The following is an 11,240-nucleotide window of genomic DNA, read 5'->3' on the forward strand; positions in this document are numbered from 1 at the left end:
TAAATGACCGCTAATTAGTACATTGTACTTACAACATTGAGTATCGATTTTAAAAAAACATTTTCGGATCATTCTTTAAAAGAGCTTTTAAGCGTTCACAACACTTTTAAAAGCAATCGGAATAATAAATCACGGCATAACAATGAGTGGGAAACGTAAGTTCCTCACTTTAGAGGAGCGAGTCAAGTGTTTGAAACTGTTTGAATCTGGAAAAAGTTCTCGTGTAATAGCAAGTGAGCTCTGTGTTGGACGTACGCAAGTGCAGAGTGTGCTTAAGCGTAAGCGAGAAATTATGGAGGAGTATAAATCGAATGCAAATGTGAGTTTGAAGTGTTGTATTTTGTATGAGGTTGTTGAATTAAAATGCTTTTTGTGTGATGTACGAATAAATTTTAACAAACTTTTTGTGTCTTTTTCTTTGAATAAGAACGGTACAATATCACCGTACTATCGGTTTATGAAAGCGAATCCGCTTTTTAGACTTGTACGGACGTGACGTCAACGGCACGTGACTATGGTGTACGAACTGGTCCAAAACTATTCTATACTGTCCGGGACGGTCCGGGACGGTTTGTAAACTGTCCCGGACAGTTTACTAAACTGTCCCGGACAGTTTCTTACTTTTGAACCGCTCGTACGTCTGTAAACTGTACCGGGCGATTTATTTTGTGGATTACAAACCGTCCGGGACAGTTTAGGAAACTGTCCGGGACGGTTTCCTGGAAACTGTCCGGGACGGTTTCCTAAACTGTCCCGGACGGTTTGCAGGCATAAATTTTAGTACGGCATAGGTTCTTAAGACCATAGTCGGACAGTTTAAACCGTCCCGGACAGTTTACTAAACTGTCCCGGACAGTTTAAACCGTCCCGGACGGTTTATGCGCACGAACGGTCCAAAACTTTCCTAAACCGTCCCGGACAGTTTGTAAACTGTCCGGGACAGTTTAGTAAACTGTCCGGGACAGTTTACAAACCGTCCCGGACGGTTTCTAAACTGTCCGGGACAGTTTAGAATAGTTTTGGACCAGTTCGTACACCATACGTGACAAGTTTTATTTACTGAATGATCGAGATGCATGAGTAAACAAGTATACTAGCGTTGATAAAGTCATTGCTTTAGTTTATTAACAATATGAAATTAAACTAGAAATGGCGCGGCAGAGGCCGACGCGTATCCCCACGCCGCATGTTTGACCCAAGGGCGCCCCAGGGTTGATCATGGGGCCATGCATAGTTGAGATTGACTGTATTGTCATAAGAGAAGTTCAGTATCAATTAGAAGTGAATGGGTGTAAAAATAAAGAAGTTATAGTAAAAGGCAATTTTGGGAGGGTGTGGCCTATGTGGGCGGGGTGCCCCAGGGTTGGTAATGGGGCCATGCATAGTTGAGATTGACCGTATTGTCATAAGAGAGGTTCAGTATCAATTTGAAGTGAATCAGTGTATTAATGAAGAAATTATAGTAAAAGGCAATTTTGGGCGGGTGTGGTCTATGTGGGCGTGGCGCCCCAGGGTTGGCAACGGGGCCATGCATAGTTGAGTTTGACCGTTTTGTCATAAGAGAGGTTCAGTATCAATTTGAAGTGAATCAGTGTAGAAATGAAGAAGTTAATGTAAAATAACCTAAATTTTTTTTATAGTAAATGGATTTTTTTGGTGGGTGTGGCCTATGTGGGCGGGCGCCCCAGGGTTGGGATTGGGGCCATGCATAGTTGAGATTGACCCTAATGTCATAACAAAAGTTCAGTATCAATTTGAAGTGAATCCGTGTAGAAATGAAAAAATTATAGTAAATGGAAATTTTTGGTGGGTGTGGCCTATGTGGGCGGGGCGCCCCAGGGTTGGGAATGGGGCCATGCATGGTTGAGATTGACCGTATTGTCATAGGTGAGGTCCAGTATCAATTTGAAGTGAATCGGTGTAGAAATAAAGAAGTAAATGTAAAATAACCTAAAAAAATGAGTGATAATTTCTGACGCGGCCCCACCCCAACCCCTATAACTTTTGACCCAGGGGTCAGATCAAAATTCCAAATAGTGCACCGTCGCACATATGCTCATAGCTACCATGTGTGTAAATTTCAAGGTTCTAGTGCTTTTAGTGTAGGAGGAGATAGTGGCCAGGACGGACGGACAGACGGACGGACAGACGGACGGACGGACGGACGGCGGAGATCACCACAATATCCCCACCTTTTTTTCAAAAAGCGTGGGGATAATCAATCTATAAGATATTATTATTATTCTGTATTATTCAATGTAAGTAAATTCTGCTATTATGCTTAGTTAACGGCAATGAGCATTTGTTTAACACTGTATGCAAACGACTGGGTGGGGTAACGACCTAGCAATACTACCAACTGACAAACCATCTTAAAATTGTGATCCGAATTCAACGGTCACCTGTGGACAACGGTCCTTTGGTCATTTCCCTTGACTGACTGCTGAATTCAGGTTTGACTGTAACTATAATTCTTCACCTGAAGCAATGTGTAAATTTAAATTTAGATGTACATGTACTAGTCATTTTCTGAAAATCGGGACGAAGTGAACCAACATAATTTTATGATTTTATTCAAATGGTCGACATTATTTATATTTGTGTCGTCTGTGTATTTTAGTAACTCTTATGCAAATAGTTATCAATTTTTTCAACGTTTAAAGCAAGGTTCATTTCTGAGATTAAACTTTGTAAATTTCTTCGATATGGTTACTGACCTACAAAATCATTGTTTTGACAGATTACATTCGATGGTAATTGTATGAAGTATGCAAAAGAAGCTGACGAAATGTTATAACAATTGCATAGAAGTAAAAATATCAGGGTATTATCTGTATCTGTTTCTTATATCTGCGAATTATCGCCGAGTGCCTCGGCATGATGCGGAGTGAATACTCGTTGTGGATGTGGAGAAACTTAATTAGAAAACAAAAGAATCTGTCTGCAGCATAGCCGCAGACTTTGTTGGTTTTGCATGAGCTGTACTGTACAATTGTTATTTCAACAAATAAAGATCTTGTTTGAAAATCGGGATTCAACATTCAGCAAGTAGGGTGTTTACTTTTATATTGGAATACATTTTTGCGATCTTATGCGATTGTCAATAATGTTGACATTAGTTAATTAGTTGAAATTTAAATTTAGTAGTCACCATGAATCACGGCGATCGCCCTATCGTGGTGTTTCGCGATGATTCTACAGCTGATCTTTATCGCGAGATGGTCGCAGTGAAATCACGGCGGAATCACCGCGAATCTGACACCCGTAGAGTGTTATCGCGGCTAATCACCGCAATTTGTCATGTTGGCCCTAACGCGATGATGTGAGAGTTAGGCTAGAATCGCGGGTGGCGTAGTCTATAGAATAGCTTTAGTGTTACTTATTGATAAAAACTTTAGTTTTGCATCCATGGTTTATATGCCATGTAAAATGAACATATTTTCATGAACTTCCTGTTCAGTAATGTCTTACAGAGTTACTTATTGATAGTCTTATAAATTGAGAGCAGATAGTAACATTCAGTTTGTGTCTAGTCAAGGAGTGTTCTGTACACTGGCTGAGCTAACTGTGCCATGTGACACTCACAATAACAGCCTATGCAACTATGTGGTGTACACTGCAGTATTGGGGGCCTTGTTATCACTGTCAGAATTTTGTAAGGGAAGACAGTAGGCTGGTGAGTTAAATATGGTGGGAGTTTAAGCAGACAGGGTTATATGTAAAATACGTGGGTGTTTGAATTTCATTAACACATTTCAGAGATGACTAATTCCCTATAGCTGACCTTGTTACATACAACAACTAGAAATGGCGCGGCAGAGGCCGACGCGTATCCCCACGCCGCATGTTTGACCCAAGGGCGCCCCAGGGTTGATCATGGGGCCATGCATAGTTGAGATTGACTGTATTGTCATAAGAGAAGTTCAGTATCAATTAGAAGTGAATGGGTGTAAAAATAAAGAAGTTATAGTAAAAGGCAATTTTGGGAGGGTGTGGCCTATGTGGGCGGGGTGCCCCAGGGTTGGTAATGGGGCCATGCATAGTTGAGATTGACCGTATTGTCATAAGAGAGGTTCAGTATCAATTTGAAGTGAATCAGTGTATTAATGAAGAAATTATAGTAAAAGGCAATTTTGGGCGGGTGTGGTCTATGTGGGCGTGGCGCCCCAGGGTTGGCAACGGGGCCATGCATAGTTGAGTTTGACCGTTTTGTCATAAGAGAGGTTCAGTATCAATTTGAAGTGAATCAGTGTAGAAATGAAGAAGTTAATGTAAAATAACCTAAATTTTTTTTATAGTAAATGGATTTTTTTGGTGGGTGTGGCCTATGTGGGCGGGCGCCCCAGGGTTGGGATTGGGGCCATGCATAGTTGAGATTGACCCTAATGTCATAACAAAAGTTCAGTATCAATTTGAAGTGAATCCGTGTAGAAATGAAAAAATTATAGTAAATGGAAATTTTTGGTGGGTGTGGCCTATGTGGGCGGGGCGCCCCAGGGTTGGGAATGGGGCCATGCATGGTTGAGATTGACCGTATTGTCATAGGTGAGGTCCAGTATCAATTTGAAGTGAATCGGTGTAGAAATAAAGAAGTAAATGTAAAATAACCTAAAAAAATGAGTGATAATTTCTGACGCGGCCCCACCCCAACCCCTATAACTTTTGACCCAGGGGTCAGATCAAAATTCCAAATAGTGCACCGTCGCACATATGCTCATAGCTACCATGTGTGTAAATTTCAAGGTTCTAGTGCTTTTAGTGTAGGAGGAGATAGTGGCCAGGACGGACGGACAGACGGACGGACAGACGGACAGACGGACGGACGGACGGCGGAGATCACCACAATATCCCCACCTTTTTTTCAAAAAGCGTGGGGATAATTATGCATTTTGCAAACATTAAACAAACATAACACACTAAGATTAATGGAAAAAGTGGTTTTCTCTAATTTAATGAATAAAACACCAAAGCCAGATTTACAGTTTTATATTTTTAACACTCTAATGCTCATGGTTTGATATAAATACAAATTGTTTCAATTATCTGAGCGTGTTTTTTGTACAAAAAAATGTGAAGAAAGTATCAGAAAAAAATTATGTTCACCGTGAAGCTGAGCTAAATTAATTAATTGAAAGTATAGACAGCATTATTGTTATTTGTGGTTTTAAGTTTTTCCTAACTAATTATTCAGATACTCTGTCATTGACTTTGCCACATAAATGGAATTTTAATTTTGATGAATTATGATGAAATATATTGGTACTATCGTAAACTCCCATCTTTCACATTAAAAGCTGCTTTTAATTTAATGTTTATATCCAGTTTTTGCAAGTTTTGCTGCTGACACATTCTTTTGACGCCATGTCTATTACAAGGCAAACTTAATATTGAACGATCAAATACATGTTAGGGATGAGGTTAAGGCTTTTATTATGCCCTCGGTAGGATGGCATATAGCAGTCGGATTGTCCATCCATCTGTCTGTCCTTCCGGCATTCTGTTTTCTGGTGTGTTTTTACGCAACACTTTCAGATATTGAGCTGATGTTTGGTATGTGAGTCTACCTACTCACATACAGATGGAGTATGAAATTTGTTCTTCCATTGATTTTGGCAAAGTAATGGGCCTTGGACTTAGAAATTGTCTCTATAATAACCGTTTTCCTGATTTTTTTATGCAATGCTTTCTGATAATGAGCTGATTTTTGATATGCAAGTCTAGCTACATGTACATGACCTACAGATAAAGTGTGAATTATGTTCCAGTCCATTGATTTCTGGTGAATTTATGGACCTTGGACATTTTCTCTATAATAACTGTTTTTCGTTAGTTTTTACGCATTGTGCTTTAAGATATAAAGTTGATTTTTGGTATGTGAGTCTACCTACATGAGCTACGTGATCTGCAGATGAGTAAAATTCGTTCCGTTCCATTGATTTTAGGCGATGTTGGACTTCAAGCGTTGCGTAAAAGAGTCTTCATTGTGTTTCATGGTATTACATCAGAGAGAAATGTCCATTATCAACCTGAACAGTTGTTTAAGTTTGATTTCTTATGCTTCAAATAACTTATGGACCTCTGAGTGTTTTTCCTTACTTAACATTGTGTAATCTGTCAGTATAAATCCATTGTGTTGTCAGTGATTTACTATATTGGTAGTTATCACAGTGTGTTGCAAGTGTATCGTCTGTTTATATCTAGTTCTGGAAATAATCTTGCATTAAACTGGCAGTTTAATTAACACTCAGTGAATTTTTGAATTATGAAAAAGTAAATACATTTCAGCACTTTAATAATGACATAACAATAGTCATATGCAGTCTTCACGCTAAATATTTTAGCCAAATAGCCCTTCGGGCTAATACGATGGAATTTTGAATAGCCCGAAGACATGTTCAATAGCCCGAGGAGGTCAATTTAAATTTTATGACTTTTTTGGCCAGGAACACCAAAATAGTTATTAACAATCAGAAAATCTACTTCCATTAGTAAAAACAGATGCATGTGATTACAGTAATAAATGGTATAATGTTTCCTTTTGAAATGCATTTTATACAAAATGCACCAGATAATTATGCTGTTTATTGTAACTTTATTATTACACATGTTCTCATTCAATGATTCCATTAATCAGTTTGACCGGTGTTTTGTTTTATTTTAAAGCGAATTATTATCATGTTTAAAAAATATCCGAAAAACTTCAAAAATACATCAGCCTATTAAAATAACAGATTATTATCGTATTATTACTAGGACAATCGCCGGTGAATTTCTGAATTGTCGGCATGTGACTTCAGAACAAAAGGCCACTGGGTGTGTTAATTGCCCAATCTACAAGTGACAATGTCTGCTTCTTTAATTTACTCCCGATGTTTTGATAAGCATGTGTCAACCGTGAAAAGTATTGTATATTCGTAAACAGATTATAAGTAGCAAAAAAGGTCACGTAGCAGAACGAGATTACAGAATAAACGAAAGTACTACAATTATTAATAATACATTAAAAAAACTTATTCTAATGCGCAAAAATAATTGATTAAAACACATGGAAACCTACCTGTAATAAGTATCAATTTGTTTTAACCCAATGCGTACAATATCCCTTACAGACTCTTTAATTTTTATTGAAAAAATTACTTGTCCATTTTTCATGAATTATAAATACATTTTCGGAAAACGCTTCTCAAATTAAATACGCTTCTAGATTGATCATTATTTTAAAACATTACGAAGTGCCCGATGCGCGAACATCCCGGAACGTGATCTACACATGTTCAGTTTGAATAACCTCATCTTGGTTGGGCGTCAATTGCATCATTACTTTAAATAGCAACATACCCGGATGCTTACACGACAGTTTAGAAAAATGGCGGCCGCATGCTTTAAAACGTCATTTTAGGCATTTAAATAGCAAATTTAAACGTGCTTCTTAAAAACGCGTATAAATCAGGTTATTGATATGACGCTCAAATATTTAATCGACCGATCGGGCTATTTTATTAGCATTTAGGATCGACCGACCGGCCCAAGAATTGACTCGGGCTTCGGGCTTATAGGCTAATTCGAAGACTGGTCATATGACAACCGGCTGATACAGTACAGGCACCGTGTACTTAAACAAATGCCACTCGCCGCTATGTTCATTTCACTGTGTTCGCTTACCAATTAAACACCGCGATGGGTGTTTAGATCAAATGTCGCGGGGGCCATTTGCCATAAGGCGAATACCGCAAATCACCGCGGACCCATAATATCTACCGCGCAGGGCTCACGCTGGGCTCAAATTTTAGGGAGAAGTGACTTCTCCCTGGACACTGATTTAGGGAGAAGTGAGGAGACTTTAGGGAGAAGTGGAGAGACTCAGACACAATGGTTTGCATGTCAGGGCGTTACAACACACATATATGTATATCACATTATTGAAGTATACCACTGTAGTACACATAATTATATTTCTTTTGTGTATCTTAATTTTTCCAGCAGTTCTAATTAACCAAGTAATAATAGACACTACAGATAAATAACTAAAATTTTACTAGCTCTATATTCAATCCATTTTGATGTAAATATCATATCATACTGACTTAAGTATTTCAAAGATATGTTTATGAAGCAGCAGATAACATAAGCTTAATAAAACTGTCAGACCAGATAAATATTTATGTTTGAAATAAGACATTTATCATATGCTTTCTTAATAATTATTTGTTATTTTTTATAGTCTTTCCAATTGCAATTTCATGTGAATACAATTTGAAGTATGATAAACCACACCGTCCGCATCACCCCATCTGTATTCTTCATTCTATTTCTTCTTTAAAGAACTTTGAAATTAAATTATAATCGACAAAAAATAATGTATCCGAAAATGACAGTCCGAAAAATTGTACGCGTTACGCACATGAAACAAATTGTGCATATCGTTAGACAGCAAAAAAATGAAAACCGGTAACCTAGCAAATACGTAATTAATATACAATTTAATTGACATATTTCTTTACAATAGCATAGTTTGTGGGTAAAAAACAACTTAATTATCACCTTATTATTTAATTATCATCCTTTTGTTAATTCTGATCGATAGTCTGTAGAAAGGTGTAAAGTGATCAGCTTAGAAATAATTTATTTATTGTTAGGCTCCTTTTTATTTGTTTATCTTCAAATACGACGTTTGCCATCGGCCGCTATAGTGTTGGCAAACGACAATATCAACTGTGTATTTCCATGTATACAGTATCTGCGCATGAATGTCCCAATATTATGCGTGAGCGAACTTAATGTTGATTGGCCAGCTACCATGTGACTTGAATGCTGACTTGACCAATTTCGATCGCCTATTAGATAAATTCGGAGGTTGAGATAATCGGGGCGGGGTTTACCTCAAATTACCTGTCGCTCAATTGCGACATGCTCCGGGCTGCGACAGTGTGTATTGTAAAATGAGTCAGACCTTGACATCGAGAAAACCGGAAGTAAACAAATTCCGATAAGAGGGAGACTGGAAGTCACTTTTTATCTACAATTTCTTAAATTTTAGGCGACATTTGGAGTAAGAAAGCGACTTAGTCACTCACATCGCCCCCTAGCGCGAGCCCTGCCGCGGTGTACATTGTTTTCGCTTTAAATAAAATAATTGAACAGGAACATAATGAATTGATCCCTTTAATTTAAAAGAGATAATGAATAATGTATTTCACAACATTGCCCATGACAGTGTTTTCTGTCTTTTTAAACGCCGCGTATAAAAGAAAACCGTGTGCGCACCTAGCTGTAGGATACCGCACCTGCCATGGAGGAGTGTTAATTGAGTGTTTGATTATTCAATGAACAGTTTGAAGCCATGGAGAACTCATAACTGATTGTAGTAATCGTATTATCCCGAGTCCTTTGATTCTCGATACATACGTGTCAACTTTCTCAATCGCATACATGCAACTTCTCCCATCTTTATCCATCACTCGACAATCCCATATATGCCCGATTTCCATGTTTAAAATCAAATTATGGGTGGGTAATATGCACGATAAGAGTCATAAACACAACGTTTGCAATTTTTAAAAGTATCAAACGAATTTAAGGTTACAATTTCTACATGAAATAATTTCTTTGTCCAGAAAAAGCGCGCAAAAATTGGCGTGGGTGTATTCATTTGTAAATAAAAATTTCGTAGCGGGTACAACATTGAGATCATTTAATTTCCATGAAAAGTTTCGTTGTGAATTTCAACTAAAGTACCGGGATATCTCGCGAATTATTTGGTATTGACATTTCCTCTTAATAAAATATCATTTAAACACGCCGCAGCGTTACCGTTACGCTGTATTCATTATTGAAACAATTATTGTATTGTATACTGACTGCACACAAGTGTTGTAACATACTGATGCAATACGTAAATTCGGACAGTACTTGATTTGGAAACAAGTAAATAAATGATTTAATACTCTCCTGATTTCTTTGAAAGTTGTTTAAAAGGTGGATTTGCATTGATTTACACCATAAGAGTTAATAGTATTGATCTTATAACTGCTTTATTTACGTTTTCGACTTAACGTACTGTCCGAAGTTAAGTTCACATTGCGGCATACATGTGCACATGCATGTAATATCTACATGTAGAATATGATTTTCTTTTGTACATTTACATTTAAAACGCGTGAATGACTCTCGTAGACAGGTGTTTACGGTGGCTGCGCTGCATCGCTGTGATCACGGGTGTTCCCGTTAACGATAGCGTGTAATCGCGGCGATTTCGGGTGTTCGCTGAACACCGCGGTCGGTAGCATGTCCGCCCCGCACGAAATGTCACCCATCGGGAAAAGTGAACACCACGGTCAGGCGTTTTTGTACACGGTGCCTGTACTGTAACAGGCAGACAGTAATAACTAGCAATAAACTGAAGAAGGTATCTTCACACACTGACATCACAAAACAGCTGACAATTATGAAACAACAGACTGGTTGTCAGACACCCTACAAACCAGTGTAACATTGTCATATGTCGTTAGTGGTGTCAGATTTCTGGCAACACATTTATATGTCTGATAATAATATTATAAATTACATGGCTTCTTACTGACCCAATAGGTGTGATACATTGTCAGTACATTAATAATGGGGGAGAATGAAGTTGGATATGATACAGTGTCAGTACATTAGTATTGGATGAGAATGCAGTTTGATATGATAATGGCCTTTTCCTTGCGTATCTATGGGTCTGTTTAAACTGACCCATTCACAATTTGAAAAAAAAAATTCACATTTTTTTTTTTTTTTTTTTTTTTAGAAAAGAGTGTTTTATGATTATAAGTCCCCTACAGGATTCACCGGAGGGTACTTATGGTTTGCGCTCCGTCTGTCTGTCTGTCCGTCCATCCGTCCGTCCGTCACGCTTTTCTGGATCCTGCGATAACTTAAGAAGTTCTTAATATTTTTTCATGAAACTTGGAACATGGATAGATGGCAATATGGACATTATGCACGTCATTTCATTTTGTTCCTACGTCTAAAATTCTGGTTGCTATGGCAACAAATAGACTAGAAATACTGCTGAAAATGGTGGTTTATGGATCCTGTGATAACTTAAAAAGTTCTTAATATTTTTTCATGAAACTTGGAACACGGATAGATGGCAATATTGACATTATGCACGTCATTTCATTTTGTTCCTATGTCAAAAATTCTGGTTGCTATGGCAACAAATAGACTAGAAATACTGCTGAAAATGGTGGTTTTCTGGA

The 11,240-nt window shown here is 37.9% G+C and overlaps 1 protein-coding gene and 1 long non-coding RNA gene across 3 annotated transcripts in view; both read left to right on the top strand.

Annotated features, from left to right (window-relative positions):
• The window catches only part of LOC127847237 (mitogen-activated protein kinase kinase kinase 2-like), a 107,186-nt gene that overhangs the window by 35,264 nt on the left and 60,682 nt on the right, over positions 1–11,240 (top strand). The gene's annotated exons all lie outside the window — the stretch shown is intronic.
• LOC127847238 (uncharacterized) lies at positions 1,136–4,853 on the top strand. The gene is made up of 2 exons (XR_008033873.1): positions 1,136–1,565; positions 4,073–4,853. It is a non-coding gene; the product is annotated as an uncharacterized LOC127847238 (long non-coding RNA).

This window comes from Dreissena polymorpha, chromosome 10 (genome assembly GCF_020536995.1).
Source record: "Dreissena polymorpha isolate Duluth1 chromosome 10, UMN_Dpol_1.0, whole genome shotgun sequence".
NCBI lineage: Eukaryota > Metazoa > Mollusca > Bivalvia > Myida > Dreissenidae > Dreissena > Dreissena polymorpha.